The following is an 18143-nucleotide window of genomic DNA, read 5'->3' as shown; positions in this document are numbered from 1 at the left end:
TAAAGTTGATGATAACTAATACCCACCTTGCAGGATTATTGGGTTAGAATTAAATAATATAATATAGCTAAAATATTGAGTACATAGTAGGTTTTCAATAAATGGTAGCTACTATGGACTTAGCTCTGATCAAAGTAGAAAGCAGAAGTCCCTGCCCAGATATCTAGGCAAAATGTAGATGTTCAAAGTAGCATTAGACTTTCCTAAAAATTTAGGCTAAAATATCATCCAAAGGCATTTTTAGTCATTGATAAATTAAGTCACCATGTTGTTTCCATGAATATCCCACAAACAAATGTAATAACCAACCTCATAAAAATGTTTAAACTTTTTAAATTCTAAGAACTTAAACAAAAATGTTACATCTGGTAAACATTTTATTTTTAAAAATTGAGATTAGGAAAAAAAAATCAAGATTAGAATAGCCGAACCTGATAACAAATTTTACCCACAAAGGTTGAATATCTATATTAGGTATAAACGGAAACCAGCTGTAGTTTTTAATGCAGTGAATGGAGCAAAGAAATGTGCAAACCAATCCAAATGTTTATAAACCAAGGATTCCTTGGGGACTCAGTGCCCTGACTTTATGTTTTTTTTAAACAGAGAGTCAAGCTTTGTTCATACTTGAATTATGTACTTTGCATAAGTCATGCAATTTAACTTTAACCCACAGGACTGAAAATAAAATGAGCTCAGATTGCAGAAGGAGACTGTAAGCAAGTAAGGGCATTAATCAAAGTGAAAGAGGCAGCCCTTACTGCTAGCTCTGTCCTTCTCCAGCCTGCTCCTGCCGGATTATTTTGGGTTCCTTGTGCTTGACTCATCAAAGTGGCAAAAACAGGTTAAAATTTTCATCACGGAAAAAGGATTTGTCTGTTAAATGAACGTTTGTGCCTATGCCCTGAGGAGGTTGATGAGCACACAATTTTTAAAAATCATAAATGAGTGCATACCCTTGCCACTTGTAATCACGACAAAGCTTAAGTAATTCGGGCATGAGCATGGTTTTTTTTTTTTAAGTGCAAAACAGGATTTACTAGTCGAGAATGTCTGTCTAAACAAGCTCATGCATCTAAATGCTTTCAACTACAGCTCAAATTTGTTTAATACAAGCAGGTTCGGTAAACGAGCCACATTTGCTCGTTGAATATTTTGGAACATCACAAAATAAAGCGATATGTGGCTTTTAGGCTCGATTTGACAGACGGTAGACAGAGAACCCCACTGGGAGGTTTGGAAACCACTTGCCCTGGCATCCGACTTACAAGCACCAGTAAGGGACCTGACCGCATTCGCCACCCTGCCCCTGTAAAGCGGACATAACACTATTCACTCATCTTGTGGGAGCCTGATCTGGATTACTGTCCTTGTCACTGTCATTTATTATCTCAGGCAGAGGAGGCAGCGACTTCATTCTATGTGGTCAGAGTAGATTCCATATCGTGTATCTTTAGCTTGCATGATAATAATTTGTATTTTAATGTGAATGTCTAGCTTTCGAGTGTTATTAATGAGGACTATCTGGACAGACACCAAGGGCATCAAATGTCTAAGTGTTCACTTCAACCTCCTCCAACCCCACTTTAAGGACCCCGCTTTATAGACGACCATATATTAAATTGGTACCTTGCAACTGAGCGTTATAAGCTCACTAATTCTCAACCTCCATGGTAAAGGAGGAATTAGCCTAGGGATACTCCATCCTAATTTTCTGTCGCTGTCAATGCTAACCAGAGCTCATAGAGCAATGATGGTGGGGGCGGGGAAGATGGGTCCACCATCGGGGTTAGACCAGGAGCTACTGTTTCCGTTAAAGCCACGTCTATTTCTGGAATAGTTGTGGGAGAGAGATGTGCTCCAAAGCGAAGAGGACTCGGAGTGGTTCAGGTATGACCGACCATCTGGACAACCCAGCTCAGAGACTCTAAAGTGTACGGGATAGAGGTGGGCTGTATACTTTCTATACATTGAGCTAAAAAATCACTTGGGTTCGGTGGAAGGAGACAGAATGAGAGCTAGAAACAAAAGATCCGGCTGTGAAACCTAGTACCTAAGTTCAGATGTTCAAATACATTTTCTCCTTTAAAAAAATTCTGGGCAACTTAAATGTTTTGCTAACCTGATTATTTGCAGCCAGTTCTTATAGAAGAAAGAGGCAACCCCAGAAAAGATTAATTCATTTTTGCACGTGTTAAAATTAATTTACATTAGCATATTTAGTGATGCAATAGGCAATTAAAGACTTTTGGAGAAATAAGAAGAAGAAAAACGTACGTATTATATATTCAAAATCAGTCTCATAACATTTTCTAAAAATGTTGGCTTATGTCCAGGATCTAAGGCTGGGGGTGGGTATGGTTTCTTTGTAGCTGAAGAAAGAGTAGAAAAGAATCTGTTCCATTTCCTTAAAAATAAAAGACTTCATGTTTTATACAGCATGGTAAATGAAATGCTTTTCTGATTTTTACCTGCCAGCAGGATCTGGAGGAAATTTTCCTAGCAAGCTATGCTGTTTTCCTCTCTTTGGGAACATGGTGACACTGGTTTTGTAGCAAAACAGTCTTTGCTTATTAGGCATTTCTTCAAAATCCTGAATAAGCAGCTCTTTCCACATTTTTTGTTCCACATGTTAAACATTTCATTGCAATTTGAGCTTTGTCTGTGTGTGTGTGCGCGCGCGCGCGCGTGTGTGTGTGTGTGTGTGTGTGTTGATAGGAAAGATTGAAAGGGGATGTATAAGAATTCTTGAAGGTTTTTTGTTTAAAAAATTAATTCCTACGATTATGTATTGGAGTCTCTACAGAAGGTGATTCCAATTTATTACATACAGCCAAAGTAAAGCCCATCAATCTTGAGCAGCGGCAGCAGGGAGGGGATATTGAAGAAGACATGAAATTCGGTGTTTGAGTAGATGAGATTTAATTTTCGGAAAACATTTCACTCATAAAACAGATAGCACCCCAGTGTCAGCCCTGACCTCCATGATGTCAATGTCATCGTGGGAGCGTAGCTAAGCCTCAAAGTAAAACAAAGAAACATTGCATGTCAGCTCAACACCATTTCTTCCCTTACAGTATGTACAATATATATACACAAAGCCATTTGGTATTTCTGTTAATGGCTTGTTACTTTACGTTCTAGCTTTTGGAGGGGGAGGAAGGAGAAAAATCATTCTGCATTTCCTAGGTTCTGAGCAAGTACAGTATGCTGTTGCGAGACTTAACATTATTTAGGTCAGTGTCCTAAGGACAGCTTTTATTTTATCGTTCGTGATGGTCAGCTATACATCGAAAGGAACTCAGCATCAGTTTATTTTTCTGTAAGTGCTTTTATTCTGCTTTTAAGTTTAAGCAAATTCATTCACATTTTAATACCATTCCGACTGGGGAGGTGTCTGCCGTTCTGTACTGCAGATACATTTAGCAGAATACATTTACACGGCTTGTGGTTAGAGGTTATAGCACAGATACAGACAGCTGATCATGCATTCTTCTACAAGCCTGCCGGCACCATTTAGGATTCTGAAAAATAATCTAGAAATGCTACACCCTTTATAATATTATTCTTTACTTTGCAGTAGCTTAAAAGGTTTGTGTTTGTCATTGTTGCTAGCCATTCTATGAAATTAACAGTCTATAAAATGCATCCCGAACCAGATACATACTGTATTGAAAGCTTTCTTCAAGAAGAAGATATGACAGTGTTCGTTCCAGCTTATTTTCTTCCTTAGCAAAAGGATTGTTTGATTCTCAGAAGCAGAAGGGCACATTCATTGTGCAGCAGCTCTGCTGAACTGTATGAAATGCCTTCTACTGTCTGGTTGCAGAATTTGGAGTTTGCTAAACAGTGTTTAGTGATTGGGCTCATCTTGCATCACCAGTTGATGACATTTTTCTTTGTTCCCTCCTACCCAGTTGAACCAAGACTCTGAGGCTGATATGCAATGTCACTTACAACATTAATCAGACACTGCATTTAAGGTGAGCTGTCCCTTGCCTCCTCCTTCCCCAGTGCTCGTGTGCTGCCTGCAGTGCGTATCTTGCTTCTGCGAGCCTAAGATGGCAGGCAGGATTAGCCGTGCTTGTGCTCTGTGTGCATGCTGTGTATAGAATTCATTACACGTTGCCTAGTATTTCAGATGTGAGTATGTAAATGCTCGGGATGCCATATCATCTGGTAGCGAAGACTTGTTTTTGCCTCATTACAGCCTCAGCTATTTCAGCATCACCTTTCAGCTCCGATTCATTTGCTTCTGGATGTTTGCTTTTCATCACATTCAAAATAGAATTTTACCTTTTTTTTTCTAACAAAGCCAAAAAAAAAAAAAAAACCCCTAAAAACAAAAACAACAACAAAACTCTGCTACCAGATGGTGTCTCCCCTTTCTTCTTGCATTTGCTGTCTTTTAAATAATGTATGTTGTATTGTTAATTAATGTGAATATCAAATTAAACACTTGAAACTTACATGTTTATTATGCGGGTAGGAGGCAAGGTGGAATCTATTTTTAACTCTTATGCACTCCATGGTGTACAAACAACTTGGTTCTCAAATTTGTATTTTCAGTGCTGGTATCAGTGGTTTGATTTTCAGCAGATGTGACAGTGGCCTTTGCAGTGGTCAGCTCCAGGCTTTGAACTCTCAGAGGAGGAAGGGAAAAAAATTCAACACGCTACTTCCTTGGTTGCAGCCTCAGAGAAACCTTGGATGAGAAACTTCTTTTTTCAAACCTGTTTTCCTGTTGATAAATTCAGTTCTCGTGATCACAGTACATTCAAGCTGTTCTGCGTATGGTTTTGTGTGTGTGTGACAATTGCATCTAAAACTTGAGAGCAAGAAGACGGAGAAATCAGTTGGTCTCCATCGCTTTACATAAAAATGGCTGAATGTCTTGTGATGCTAGCACTGCATTAAGTGATACATACAGGTAGGTTGAAATTTGCATGTTTTATAGATTTTTTTTGAGCCATGTAGCAAGAACATTAAATAGATTAAAATATGACTTTTAAAACAAATTAAATAAGACAGTTGTAATTGGGAGGGGAGGGTATTCAGTTGGATGGCCTTTACTATTCAGATACTATACAAATATATAGCTTTTATAAACTTATAAAATGATTCTGCTATAAAAGTGAGGTGATTCCTCCTAAAAAATCACATATATGATAGGTGTGGCGCCATTAGACCACAAAAGAATTTTTTGAAAAGTCTGTGGATTCAGCTCCATTTTAGCTTGAAACTAAAAATAAATGGGTTTCTGGAGATAATTTTGAACAGCGCAAATAAGCTTAATAAGAAACATTTAAAATATTTAAATTTTAAGAAGCGGTCTTTAAACGTGTTATATGAAAGATGAAAATAAAAACTTAGAGGCTTCCAAAATCAATTTTAGATAATGTACAAGAATAAATGCATTATTTGTATATCTATTATTTGGGGAGATGAGGAATTCCAATTTTAAAGGGGGAAATATTAAATATAGGTGGCTCTGTTAGAAGAAAAATAGCCTCACTGAATGAAACAGAGTCCCTAGAATGGTTCATTGCAAACCATACAGCTGTGGTTCTGTAAGCACCAAATTCTGGCACTTTTCAAAATAAATTCATGGGTTCTTTCCTTTGAGCTTAACTTCTCAAATATATTTTAGTTTCAAATTAACACTGGGCCAGAACCTGTTTCTTTAGTAACCACATCTTATTTTAAAATGCAGTAACAGATATGCAAAAGATAGTCTTTAAAAAAAAATGTTTCATGAAAATTTTGCAGTTCTTTTTCCTCTCATGTAGAGTCTGAACTGGTTTTAGACATTTATACATGCGGTCTTCCAGTCTTAAAAATTAAGCCATATTTCTATACATAGAAACCTTGCACAGTAAGAGCTTTTTCTTTTCCCCTTTGTGTTCAGCACTTTCAAAATTAAGGTTTTCTTTGTCATGTGCTCCGGAATGCTGGTCAAGGCTTGTGTGCAAAGGTGTAGTTTCATTATCACGAGTTCACCAGCGCCACTGAAACAATAGGTATCTCAGAAATTCTGAGAATCAGAAAATGCTTATGCTTTTGTTTTGCCTGATCCCTCCATTGGTAACCGCCGAGCTCTCAGTAGAGAAGGACCCAAACCCAAGCCCACCCCAGCCCCAACTATAAGTGCACATGGAGCCTCTGGGCAACCATCTTTGTAGGTGTGTTAGGAGGGAGGTGCTGCCAAACCCAAAACCTCCCTGAGGTTTGCTCCAGTGTGTAGAACATTGAGCTGCACAACCATCTGTGTAAACAGTTGCTTTATCTTAGCAGTTTGCCTAATATTCCAAAGCACTGTCTATAAAATCAAACCTCTAATGGACTAAAGATTTGTTGTTGTGGTGGTATTGTTGTTTTGAGGCCAACTTAAATATTTTGCTTGGTGTTTTTTCTCTGGTTCAATTATATTAGAACATGATTCATCTCACAGTGATTTTGCTCTCTGGGCTTGCCATGAAATATCCTTCCTGCAATACCTTTTTTTTTTTTTTTTTTTTGCTGTTTGGGAGCCATTTTCCTTCTTGCCTGTGACTTAAAAAGACTAAGTACATTTTGCATATAGCATCAATCAGAGGATTGTAAACTGAAGGGAAATGTCGGAACCCTGATTCAGCATTGCCTGTTTATTTTAGTATCAGTAGCATTAACAGTTGCAGTAGGATCAAGCTAATTGTCATTCGGTCTTGAGCAAATAATGAGCCCAGCATTTGTAATTAAAACACTATTGCTGTTCGGAAAGATTACAACTCAATGTCTTCTATTCTGATAGGCCGGTACAAATTAATCATTTTGAACCCGTTTGAATCTTAATCACAAGATTAGATGGATTCAATGGAATTGTTTTACCCTACAATTGAATGCCTGAGAGATTCAACAGTGTATTTCTTCTCTGTAAAATGTCGATCCTTTTGTTTTTAACTCAAGCATGGTTGTGTTACCTTGTAGATTTTCATACCTCATGATTTTTTGTGGCATTATTCATTTATGTGGCTCTTGGTCTCTCCTAAAAGAATTTTAAACACAAGTCAAGGAGCTTGAAAGCCAAATAAGACTGTTGGGAAGTATACTGTACCACTGTCATTGTAATTAATAGACCAGTGAGTGGAAGAATAATTATTATTTATTACTTTGTTGTATTTCGCCTTAATGCTTTGCCTTCATATTTCACCAGGCACAAAGCTTTTCTAAACTTACCCACTTACAATTATCATTGGATTTCCTGCCGATTGTAGAGGATGGCACTTATCCCTTCTCATTGTTGAAAAGGCAGTGCTTAACCCATTTATACTTTTTGGCTAAGGTGTTTACACTGGGCAGGCCAGAGCAGGTGCGACAGGAAGAATGTGCAAACAACTGCCTTGTTCTCACCAAAACAAAATGGGCAAATCTGTGGTTTTCTGCCTGAATGATTTGTAGTCTAAAATTCTCAACTCTTTTTTCGGAGAATAGGAATTGTTTTTCCAAACCTTATTAACTCAGTGAGATTACCAAGATGGCATCTCTTGCTACTAGAGGGATGTTGATCTACCTCAGCAATTTCCATGGATCCCCCGTAGAGGAAATGGGTACCCAGACCACGTCTTAGGGCTGGTTGATATGGGGAGATGGATCTAGAAAGACGATCTTCTCTTTAATACGCTAAGCCTTTGAGTTCCCTGGTACCATATGGTTCATTCTAGCAGCTCCCTTCCAAGGGAAGTGCTGTTCTTAATGGCTTTCTTGGTAATTAAACATTCAACAAATATATTGAGTACGTACTACATACCAGGCATATTCCAGAGGCTAGAAATACAGTCATGAGCAAGAGAGACCAGGGCCTGCCTCTCATAGACCCACGCCTAGTGTGGTGGAGTGGTAGGGGCCAGGGGCACAAAAATAAATATGTAAACAATTAATTGGAGAAGACAAGTGCAAAGGAGAAAGAGAAGACAAAATTTAAAAAAACAAGGGTGTGTTGTTGGGAGGCGGAGAGCCACTTTAGAATGGTTGGCCAGGGAAAGCCTTCCGGAGGAGTGGTATTTAGGTGGAGACCTGGGTGGTGAGATGGATCCAGACAGGTGGAGGGCTGATGGAGAGTGTTACCAGGAAGAGGGGTGTTCATGCTCAGACCACAAACTCCTTTCTACGAGTAACTGCCATTATATGAGAGCCAGCTCTGAGGACTTGGTGCGTTGAGCCTGACTTAGGTAAGCTGCCCGCGAAGCAAGACGGTGGGCCAGGCCCGCATGGCTGGTTTTAGTCAAATTCCCAGGACTCAGTGCCAGCAGAGTCACTTCCTTTGACCCAGACCCACTGCAACACGGTCTCAGAAGGTGCAGTGAAGTTCTGGACTTTGCAGTCCTAGGTGGTATTGAAATTTGGGCACAGATTCAGTGCTAACCCAAGAAATCCACAGAAGAAAGGAATCCCCAAGCAAGGAAATTTCTGGGAAGCCTGTTGCTTCATTTTTCTTAAGAACTCCAGAACTTCAATTCATGGCAAAACATTGAGAGAGCCACTTCCTTTAATTTTTTTTTTCAAAGGCAGGAGGTGGAAGGGTCTGTCCCATCTTGCCAGTAAATTGTCTTTGACCTCTGACACCTCAAACACTTCAGTTTCTGCAGAACTCTGTCTGCTGGTGGCTTTCTAAAGACCTCACTGCTTGGAGTGTTCTTTCTCTATTTGAACAAATAATACTAAGGAGATTCTTCAGAACCAGAACTCTTTCATGCCTTTTAGGTTCGTCTGCTAATGAAGCTCCAAGAACAAAGGGATAGGTTTGCTCTACACCTTAGAAACTATAAGACCCTTCAAAGTCTTCTCAATGTTTCAGAAGCACCTTCTAACACTGATTCACAATTTGGTGGGCTTTGCTTATCACAAGTTAGAAGTGGCCTGGCTGACTCCTTACATTTTGTTTGGTTTTGACTAGCCACGAAACATTCCACTGCATGAAGAATGTTCTAGTTCTTTGTAGTAGAATATTGCCCATCAGTGGGGAGGGGCTTCAACTGTTCAGTTCACTTCTTCAGATATTTGTTGAGCATCTACTGTGTGACAGGCACCACTACAACCCAGGCAGAATGGAAATGTGACACGAAATTCCCTGTGAAGCTCACGTCCACTTTCACAAGGCTAGGGGGTTGTATGGACAGGTACAATTGTATATCCTCTCTGTTCCAGAAAGAAATGAATGGCATGCTGTTCTCTTAGTGGCCTTTTATACTGTTTCCTGAAGGCTAGCCTTCAGTTTGGGGTCATCTCAACCAATGGAGAAGATGGTTCTTCCCTGGGACTCTGTGTCTCATCCTCAATCACCTTCCCAAAATGTCTTGGTTCCTAATAAGCCACCGTGTGTCTGGCTGCCCTTCTCCAAGCTGGTCTGCCTGCCCTAGCAGGTGACCTCCATAACGGCTGCCACTCTTTTGCATTCATGAGCAGATGTTAAGTTGAGAAGGCCTTGAATGCAAAAATTTGGATTCGTGATGCAGGCAAGATGCTTCTGCCTTTTTACCTTCCCTGACAGACAGTGGGGGTCTCCCTGCTGGCCGTTCTGCTTCTGTGGGAAGCAGGTAAATCAAAGACCAATTGCCAAAGCCCTTGTCTTTGTTAGGTGATCCCAGCATGGCACTGCCATGGCCCAAACATCTCATTGACCAGAAAATGGCTCTTTTGATCTTGTAATTCATTTTGCATCTTTTCCTTTAATGACTTTCTTGCTTCTGCAGCTATTCCTGTTCAGGGTTCGAGACTAGCATTTGTGTCTACAGTCACTATATTTGGCCTGTGGAGGAAGTTTGTTTTCTGGTTCGGTTTTGTTTTTAAAATGCCACTATAAATATTTTTTCTGCGTTCATAAAATGCTGTGAAGACTTTCATGATTCTTTTTATATGATTAAACAAACCTCTTCCTTACCCCGTGGTCATTGCTGCCAAATAGATATTTTGAAATTCCTTTTTTTTTTTGCCTGCTCAAATCTTCTACCCTGTCTGAGGCCTTACTCTAATTAAGGCTTCACAGTCCTGCCCATCTTCCCCAGCACTGAGCATGACGTAGAGTCCCTGCCCCTAGGGCCTTACAAGTCAGTGAGACGAGAAAACAAAAGCCACCAGCTGAGAATGTGGTTAAATCCCAGAAGGGCAGTGCCCTTGTAATTTTTTCCCCTTTTCTCTTGTTTCTTGAGCTGTGGAAGGGAAGCAGGGGACCTTTAGTAGGGAGAGAGAGGGGCATCACTGAAAGATCAGAAAATGCAGGATATTGGGGAAACACTGTGGAAGGGCCATCTCGGAGGCAAAGTGGGGAGAGGGCAGCAAGGAGGCGGGGAGGGGTGTGCGGAAAATCAGAAAGAGGGAACAAAGCAGGCAGTCAGAAAGCAGGCTGCTGTGCTGCACCCTGAAGCTGGGGGCGTGGGGTACAAGGGAAAAAGAGTGGGAGGGGTTGCAACGAGTAAAAGGAGGCTGGGAGAGCCCCTGAGATGCAGGCTGCGGGCCTGCTGTGTAAGGACTGGGTGCTCTCATGTTCTGTCTGGCTTCGGCCGCAATGTTGGCCTTAGGGCTTAACTGTCCCACGTTGACTGTTATGAAAAGCCCGCAGATTGGCATCCTTAAGGGTGATTTATCCCAGAAGCTTATGAAGTCTCTATCCCAAGGCTCCTATTCTACATGCTGAGGATGCCAGAGACCACCCCCCAGCCCTGCTGCCGTCACTTGACTAGATCTGGATTAAACTTTAAATGAGCAGATTTTTACATGGGTTGTGACCAAATGCTTTTGGTTTTCCACAAAGCTCAGCCTGGAGATAGACCCAAAATACCCATTTTAAGCAGCAGACTTTAGAAACTCTTTTGCCCGAAGTCATGTTGCCCTCACAGGTGTGCTGCTCTGCTTTTGGAGCCCCCAAAGCCTGTCTTCCTTGCTCTTCACCCACCTTTGCAGGCCCTGGTCTGAGTGCCCGGTAAACCATCCCCAGTGGATATTCTGATTGTTTGAATTCCTTGGTCTCCAGGAGCACCGCCCCTGCTGGCACACCAGCACGTAATGCTGCCATCATCCTGTACTTCTTGCTTAGCTCTTACGGGAACGTGAAGCACAGACTTCAGTTGCTGTGTGAAACTTAGACTCACTTTATTCTGTCATTGAGGGAACTGTGGCCCAGAGAAGTTGTGATTTCTCCAGGTCACTCAGAGAGTTAAGTGGCCACGCCTAACTCCCAGTCCAGTGCACTTTCTGCTAAACCAAGCTGCTTTTAGGTCACATGGGAAACCCAGTTCTAAGCCAGAGGTTGGCAGACTTTTTCCGTAAAGGGCCAGATAGTAAATATCTTAGGCTCTGTGGATCAAGGCAAAACTGAGGATGATATGTAGGTACTTATATAACAACAAAGAAAACAAATTTCTATGAACTCTTTATTGATGAAATTAAAAACATACTAATATATAATACGAAGTATAATAATAATTATATATATTTTATATATATATACACACATAGTGCCATAGATACAGAAATGATTGGCCTTGCCTGTGTCCCAATAAAATTTCACTTATGGACAATGAAATTTGAATTTCATGTAATTTTCATGTCATGATATATTATTTTACTATTGAATTTTTTTTTCAGTCATTTAAAGATGTCAAAACCATCCTCAGCTTGAAGGCTGTACAAAAACAGGTGGCAGGCGAAATTGGCCTGTAGGACGGACGTAGTTTGTGGACCCATTTTCTAAGTCAAAAGCTGCAAACCGGGGGACCATTGGTCAGTCCAACCCATATATGTACTTTGTTTGACTTCTAACAAGAATTTTAATTGAATCCATTGCCAACTTTGTTTTCTATTTTTTGAATTGTATTTTTTACTTCTAATTATAAAAGTAGTATATATCTACTTGGAAATAATTTGGAATGTTAACATTTTGGCGTGCATTCCTTCAGTCCTTTATCTATGCCTGGCGATTTTTTTAATAGTTGAGATAATATAGACAATTTTGTATCTTCTTTTTATTTACTTAATATCATATCATAAGCATTTTATATCATTGTAAAGTCTTTCATTAACATAATCTTTTAAAACTTTATTATGAAAATCTTAAACACGCGTACAATATGAAAAAACTAGTTTAATGAACCCCTGTACAGTCCTCGCCCAGCTTCAACCATTCTCAATGGCTGGCCAATCTTGTTTCATGTAAATCCTCTCCTGTATTATTTTAAAGCAAATCCCAGATCACATCGCTTTATTGCTAAATATTTTAGTATGATTCTCTAAAAGACAAGGATACTAAGAGAAGACGCTTTTTTTTTTTTTTTTGAGGAAATAAATGCTAAAGTATTTAGGTGTGGAAGAGAATGTTTGCAACTTACAAATGATTCAAGAAAAAAAATAGCTAAAAAGATATGATTGGAGTGTATATAATTTTTTGGTACTATTCTTGCAACTCTTCTATAACTTTGAAATAGTTCTAAATAAAAAGTTTTAAAAATATGGAATCCTAAAAAAAATACATTAAAAAAATGTCGATTAGTAAGAAAGAAAAATAACCACATGATATCGCTTTACAAATGAACTTATTTACAAAACAGAAACAGACTCAGAACTTACGGTTACCAGGGAGGAAGGGTTGGGGTAGGGAGAGTTACGGAGTTTGGGATTGACATGTACACACTTGCTTATATAAAAAAAAAAAAAAAAAAAGGAAGAAAAAGAAAAAGAACCACAGCATCATTATCACACCAACAAATAACAAGAATTCTTTAATAACTTCAAATATCATAGTCAGCATTCAGATTTGTCCAGTTAGGTCATTTGAAAAAAAAAAAAAAAAACAAAACTTGTTCAAAGCACAGTTCCAAATAAGGTCCATACAATGCAATTAATATTCCCTTAAATTTCACTTCATCTATAGGTTTCCTTCCCCCTCTTTCTTTCATCCTTGCTATTGTCATAAAAATTTTGTTGAAGAAACAATTTGACTCATAGAGTTTCCTCAAATCGGAAGTTTCAGATGACATTCCTTGGCGCTGTTTTTTTTGTTTTTAAATTTAATTTTATTTATTTTTTATACAGCAGGTTCTTATTAGTTATCTATTTTATACATATTAGTGTGTATATGTCAATCCCAATCTCCCAGTTCATCCCACCACCACCCCCCAACTGCTTTACATGTTCCTGTGTCTCAGAGACTTTCTGTAAATTGGTCATTACAGCTAGAGACCTGATCAAGATACAGAATATATTTTATATAAAAATCCTGATTTGGGCTTCATTGGAAAATTCTGCAGATCTGGCGTTCCCACCTGGCAACAATTGGTCTGGGGCTGGGTAGTGACAACCCCATTCCCCATTTAGGTGGGACGTGAATGATCCTGTAGACCCCAGTTCCTACTACTTCCTGCCTGGCTCCTAGGGGCGGGAAGCTGCCACCCGCATTCTACCCACTGCCTCTGCAAGGCCCTTGGTAGACTTCTCAACACGACATCACAGGAGGCTTTTCAGGAATGTGGTGGAGATCAGAGAAGATGATTTGGACAGGGACTTTCTTAAAATGCTTAAAGGCAAAGAGAGAAGCAGCCATATAAGAGGAAGCCAAGCGACAGAACTTGGTGAGTGAGTACCCAGGATGAGGGGAAGAGAGAAGTAAAACAATAAATTAAATTAACAGTGTGTGAAGAATGCGAGGCGGAATGAGTTACAGATTCCTAACCCATGGTGGGAAACAAAGGAAGCAAGTGGGTTTCAAAGGGACACACCTTAGATTGTTTTCTATATAATGATAACATTGAAACCTTAAAAAAGAGAAAGAAGGGGGGCACTAAATAAATTGGCCAAGAGTCTTCAATCAGAAAGCTGAAACAGGCAGTTGTAACATAACAGAAATCATGTGGGGATTAAGTGAAATGAGGTACAAATCAAGGACAGCTTCCTAGAAAAGGCCGCTAGAAAAGGATCAGGAGCCGTGCTGGGGAGATGTTGAAGAACTAGTAGAAATTTAAGAGAGGAGAGAATCTTAAAAGTCTTAGGATATTTTTTTCTTATTTGCAAATGCATTGAAATGAAAAATATTATAAGGATATGAAAATATATCACATTTAGTTGTTTTGAAAGGAATAAATTTTTACAGAAAAGAATAAAATTATGACAAGTTGGGACGTTCTTGGAAATTTCCAGATAATTCCCCATACTAAGAAGAATGATTAAGAGAGAGAATCTGTGACCGGTCATGAGGAAGGGTGGAAAATTTTGAAGGACAGTCTGATTATGTAAGTTTTAGGCTGTGGTGTTTAAAACTGTTGCCGTGATATTTTAGTTATTAATAACAATTTAGGGGAAATCTACTCGCTTTTGGAGAAACATTTGGCCCTAGTGAGAAAGAAATGCCACTGTTTATGAATTCCCAAGTGGATGTAAGGAGCCATTCACTTGCTAAGCCTCTTAGGAAAGCCAGAGCCGATTTCACCCTTAACAAGCTGTTGACAGCATCTGACCAAGGTACCACCTGGAACATGTTAGCAGCACAGAAAGTGGACTGTGAAGTCAGACCTATATTTAAAATCCCTTTATGTCACTCACCATGTGACCCTGGCAGCCTACCCATGGAAAATTTCCATGGTATAAAAGTTGCTTTACATACGGGAACTACGATTCTTACTGCTTGGATGGTAGGAACTTAGAACTCTGAATACTTGACCTCGAGCACCGACAGCCGTATGCAGATGCTTCACGCGTGTTATCCCATTTAACTGTCAAAAAGCCCTACGAGATAAGCGTAATATGAAAATCAGCCCCATTTTACAGATGAGCAAGCCAAGGCTCAGGGAGGTTAAGTAACTTGCCTAAAGTCACACAGTGAGTAGCCTTGTAATTGACAAAGCTGGGCTTTAAACCCAGGCAGGCAGAATCCAAAGGCCAAATTGCCTCACTCTACCACCTCCCACCTTCCAATCGCTGGGCAGCACAGAGAACAGCACCTCATACTGGCACTTCCCAGCTAGAAGTTCCTAATCCCCATGCCTTAGTTTTCCCAAAAGCCTCAGTGGAAACACATAAACTTGCAATCAGACCACAGATTTCCTTAGTTTGGAATCCATGATTAACAACGTGTTCGCTCAGGTTTTGTAGCTCTGATTGGCAATTACGTATACAAAAACATTGCAGGATTGTTGGTTTTTTTTAAGTACGAAGATGAATCATTAGTTAATAAATGCAGTTTAGTGGAATAGCTCTTTCTGAACGTGGCCCACGGAGAAAGAATAAAGGGCACTTGGCTTTGAGGAGATTGCGACCTGCTCGTGTACATGTGTGTGCAGGTTGCCCAATCTATCAACCTTCAAAACCCTGTCTTTATTTTTAAATTACATGATGCTTTAATTTGACTTTAAGTCAGTATATTTCTCTGTGATTATTAAAATGTTCTAACTGCTTTGTATACAATAATGGAATCTCCTTTATTCATCAGAATGATCACAATCTTAAAACGTGATCAGGAACTAGGATGCAGAATTGTGTACACTGTATTCCAAGCTAAAAACAGGATGTAAGGCGTGCAAAGAACCTACTTCTTATCCTTTATAAATTGTAACCTGGGAATGAATCTTTTCAAAAGAAAATTTTAAAATAAGACGCATACTACCAAAACGCAGGGAACATGGATGGTTTTGTAGAAAACAAGCAAACAAAACCTGCACATTAGAGCACTAGACTGTTAGCTCCTCCGCAAGGCGAGTTTGTGGCAGGCCTCAGTAAATACTTTCTCAATGAGCAGTCCCTGAATCTTGGACGAGAGATCCCAGCAGGCAGTCAGTGCGCTTTATTTAAGGAAGAGGCCCGGGTCTTTTGCGTGAACTAGCTTTTATAGCACGTTAGGAAAATCAATCTAGGCCTCTCCTGTCAGCCGTGGGAAAGCGCAGGTGACACTCGATTCCCGAGAATTTAAATTAAAACTGCAGTTGACTTCTCTGAAGCCTGCCTCTTTTAAATGTGCAAGGGTTGGATGTTCTCTGGGATCTGGGTGCAGAATCCAGGGCCCCCTCTGCGGACCCAGGCCTGGTTCTGATAGTGGCTAGGCTCTGTGGCCGTAGACGCCCCAACTCGGCTGCCCTCGCGGCAGGTTCTGAATTGTGTTCTCCCCCGATGAGAGGGAGGCGGAGGCCGCTGCTCCCTTCCTGGCGTCTGGGGCCGTCGTGGGTTCCCCCCACCCCGCCCCCAGTCGCACCCAGGTTGGGTCTGAGGCCTCGCGGGGCCGTGGTGCGTCCCTCCGCCGCGGCCCCGCCGTGTCCTCCCGAGGCCGGGTCCTGGGCGCGTTGATGCTCCGACATCCGGCCCGCGGCTAAGGCCGGGGAGCCCTCTTCCCGGCCAGGCTGCGTCCCCAACCCCGCGCCGGGGGCGGGCCGGGCCGGCCGAGCCGAGCCGCCGGCGTCCATTTTCTGGGCGGTGCTGCGAGACGCCGCGGCCTGAGTCGCGGGTCCGGAAGCGCCATGGACCCCCGGGGAACGCGCTCGCGGGGCAGCGGCCGAGCCCTGTAAGTGCCACCGCAGGGGCCGTATGCGGGACGGGTGGGCGAGACGCGGCCGGCCCGACCCCTCTTCTCCCAGGAGGGAGCCTCGAAACCCGGCCGGGAAACGCTGGCGCGGGGCTGGGAGCTCCGCGGACGTCGGAGAGCCGAGCTGCTACGGCGACCCGGCGCCCGCAGGTGCCGGGACGCCCGGGCCCGCGCCCTGGGGGAGGGGGTCCAGCCGCAGGGTCGGGCACGTTACGCCGCAGCGAGTGGCCCATCTGCGCGGCTGTGCTGGAAGGCGGGGGGCCGGGGACAGATGCACACCCAAGGGCTGGGGACGTGACGGGCGCCGGTCCAGCAGGCTCGGGAACTGCGCTAACAGCCGCATCTCCCCTCTCCCGGACTGCGACTTGGACCCCGGTCCTGACCCATCGGGAACCTGAGCATTTACTTGGTCGAACACCAGAGCCCCTGGCATTGAAGGGGACGTGCAAAGGCAGGGCCCTGCCCCCAGGGGCTTGCAATCTCAGCCTCCTACTTCGGCAGTAGTTAGGTCTCTTCTATTGGTACAACACGACCGCCCGCTGTTAGCCACTTCTTTGCAGGGTATATTATAAATCACCTGAGATTTTAGTCTGTCCGCGGTGCCACTTTATAACTCCTCTGCTATAGGTAAGTGACTAATTCCATTCTGGACTTTGGCCCAAATTGAATATCTCTTCTAAGGATCCATTATGGATGATACGTATTACGGTGCTTTATACATATTTTAAAGGTTAAAGAGTTTTCTCCTAATTATGAAGCTCAACTGCTAGGTCAGGTTCTCATGGTTAAAAAGCATAGGAGGATTAAGTCCGCCGTTTCAGAGAAACTTCTGGTGAGGTACTATCTCTGAGTGTAGTGTTTTTCCAACAAGAGTAGAGACCCATTAGGAGATTGTGAAATTAGTTTAGTGGGTTACTACCGGATTTTTTTGAAGATATAGAATATATAATGCAATATAAAAAATAATAGAATAGAATAGAAAATATCGGAGTGCATTGCACATAATAAGAGTAAGCATTGTTTTTTAGGCTTTGGGGTTTCAGTTTATATAACATGATTTTTAAAAACGGTGGGTCACTGTCAAAAAGTTTCTAAACCCTGACTAACAGCTTCATAACCCAGGATTTGGAATCAGTTGAACCTGCATTTAAGTCCCAGGTCTAACATAAACTAGCTCTGTGACCTTGAACAGATTCCGTGACCTTCCAGAGCCTCTTTACGTAGCTGTAAAAATGGGGGAATTTCTTCCTGTGAGGACTATATGAAGTCGCATGTGTCAATCACTTTGCCCAGTGCTTTACTTACAGTAGGTGTTCAGTACACAGGCTAATTGCAATCACTTTTGTTGCTGATATATTCAGTCCTGGCACCCAGTTATGGGACACTGCTCTTTTTCTTCGTTTTAGATCTCGATGTGGTGGAGATGGAGGACTCAGAACCAAGGATTTCCAAGTGATTTCTTCCAAAGCACGAGAAACTAACTCTGTTAAGCCTGCTCTGTTCTAACTGAGGTAACTGAATTTGCATCTCTCCGTACTCTACATGAAATAGGAAATTTTTTTTCTGAGGGACTGAACCACTCCCAAGGAGCTTATGATTTGTTGCCAGC

The 18143-nt window shown here is 41.6% G+C and overlaps 1 protein-coding gene across 5 annotated transcripts in view; it reads left to right on the top strand.

Moving 5' to 3' along the window:
* ZBTB38 (zinc finger and BTB domain containing 38) overlaps window positions 1-18143 on the top strand; it is a 117314-nt gene that overhangs the window by 56962 nt on the left and 42209 nt on the right. For 2 of the 5 annotated variants that reach the window (XM_059920196.1, XM_059920195.1), the window contains 2 exons: window positions 3918-3983; window positions 17941-18045. The gene's annotated coding sequence lies outside the window, so the exon portion shown is untranslated. Of the gene's footprint in view, window positions 1-3917; window positions 3984-16221; window positions 16514-16843; window positions 17162-17940; window positions 18046-18143 lie in introns of those variants that run through there. The other 3 variants (XM_059920194.1, XM_059920198.1, XM_059920197.1) reach the window with 3 other exon arrangements.

The sequence above is a fragment of the Balaenoptera ricei genome, chromosome 4 (genome assembly GCF_028023285.1).
Source record: "Balaenoptera ricei isolate mBalRic1 chromosome 4, mBalRic1.hap2, whole genome shotgun sequence".
Lineage (NCBI taxonomy): Eukaryota > Metazoa > Chordata > Mammalia > Artiodactyla > Balaenopteridae > Balaenoptera > Balaenoptera ricei.
The sequence above is the reverse complement of the archived record's forward strand: the minus strand, read 5'-3'. Positions and strand labels throughout refer to the sequence as shown.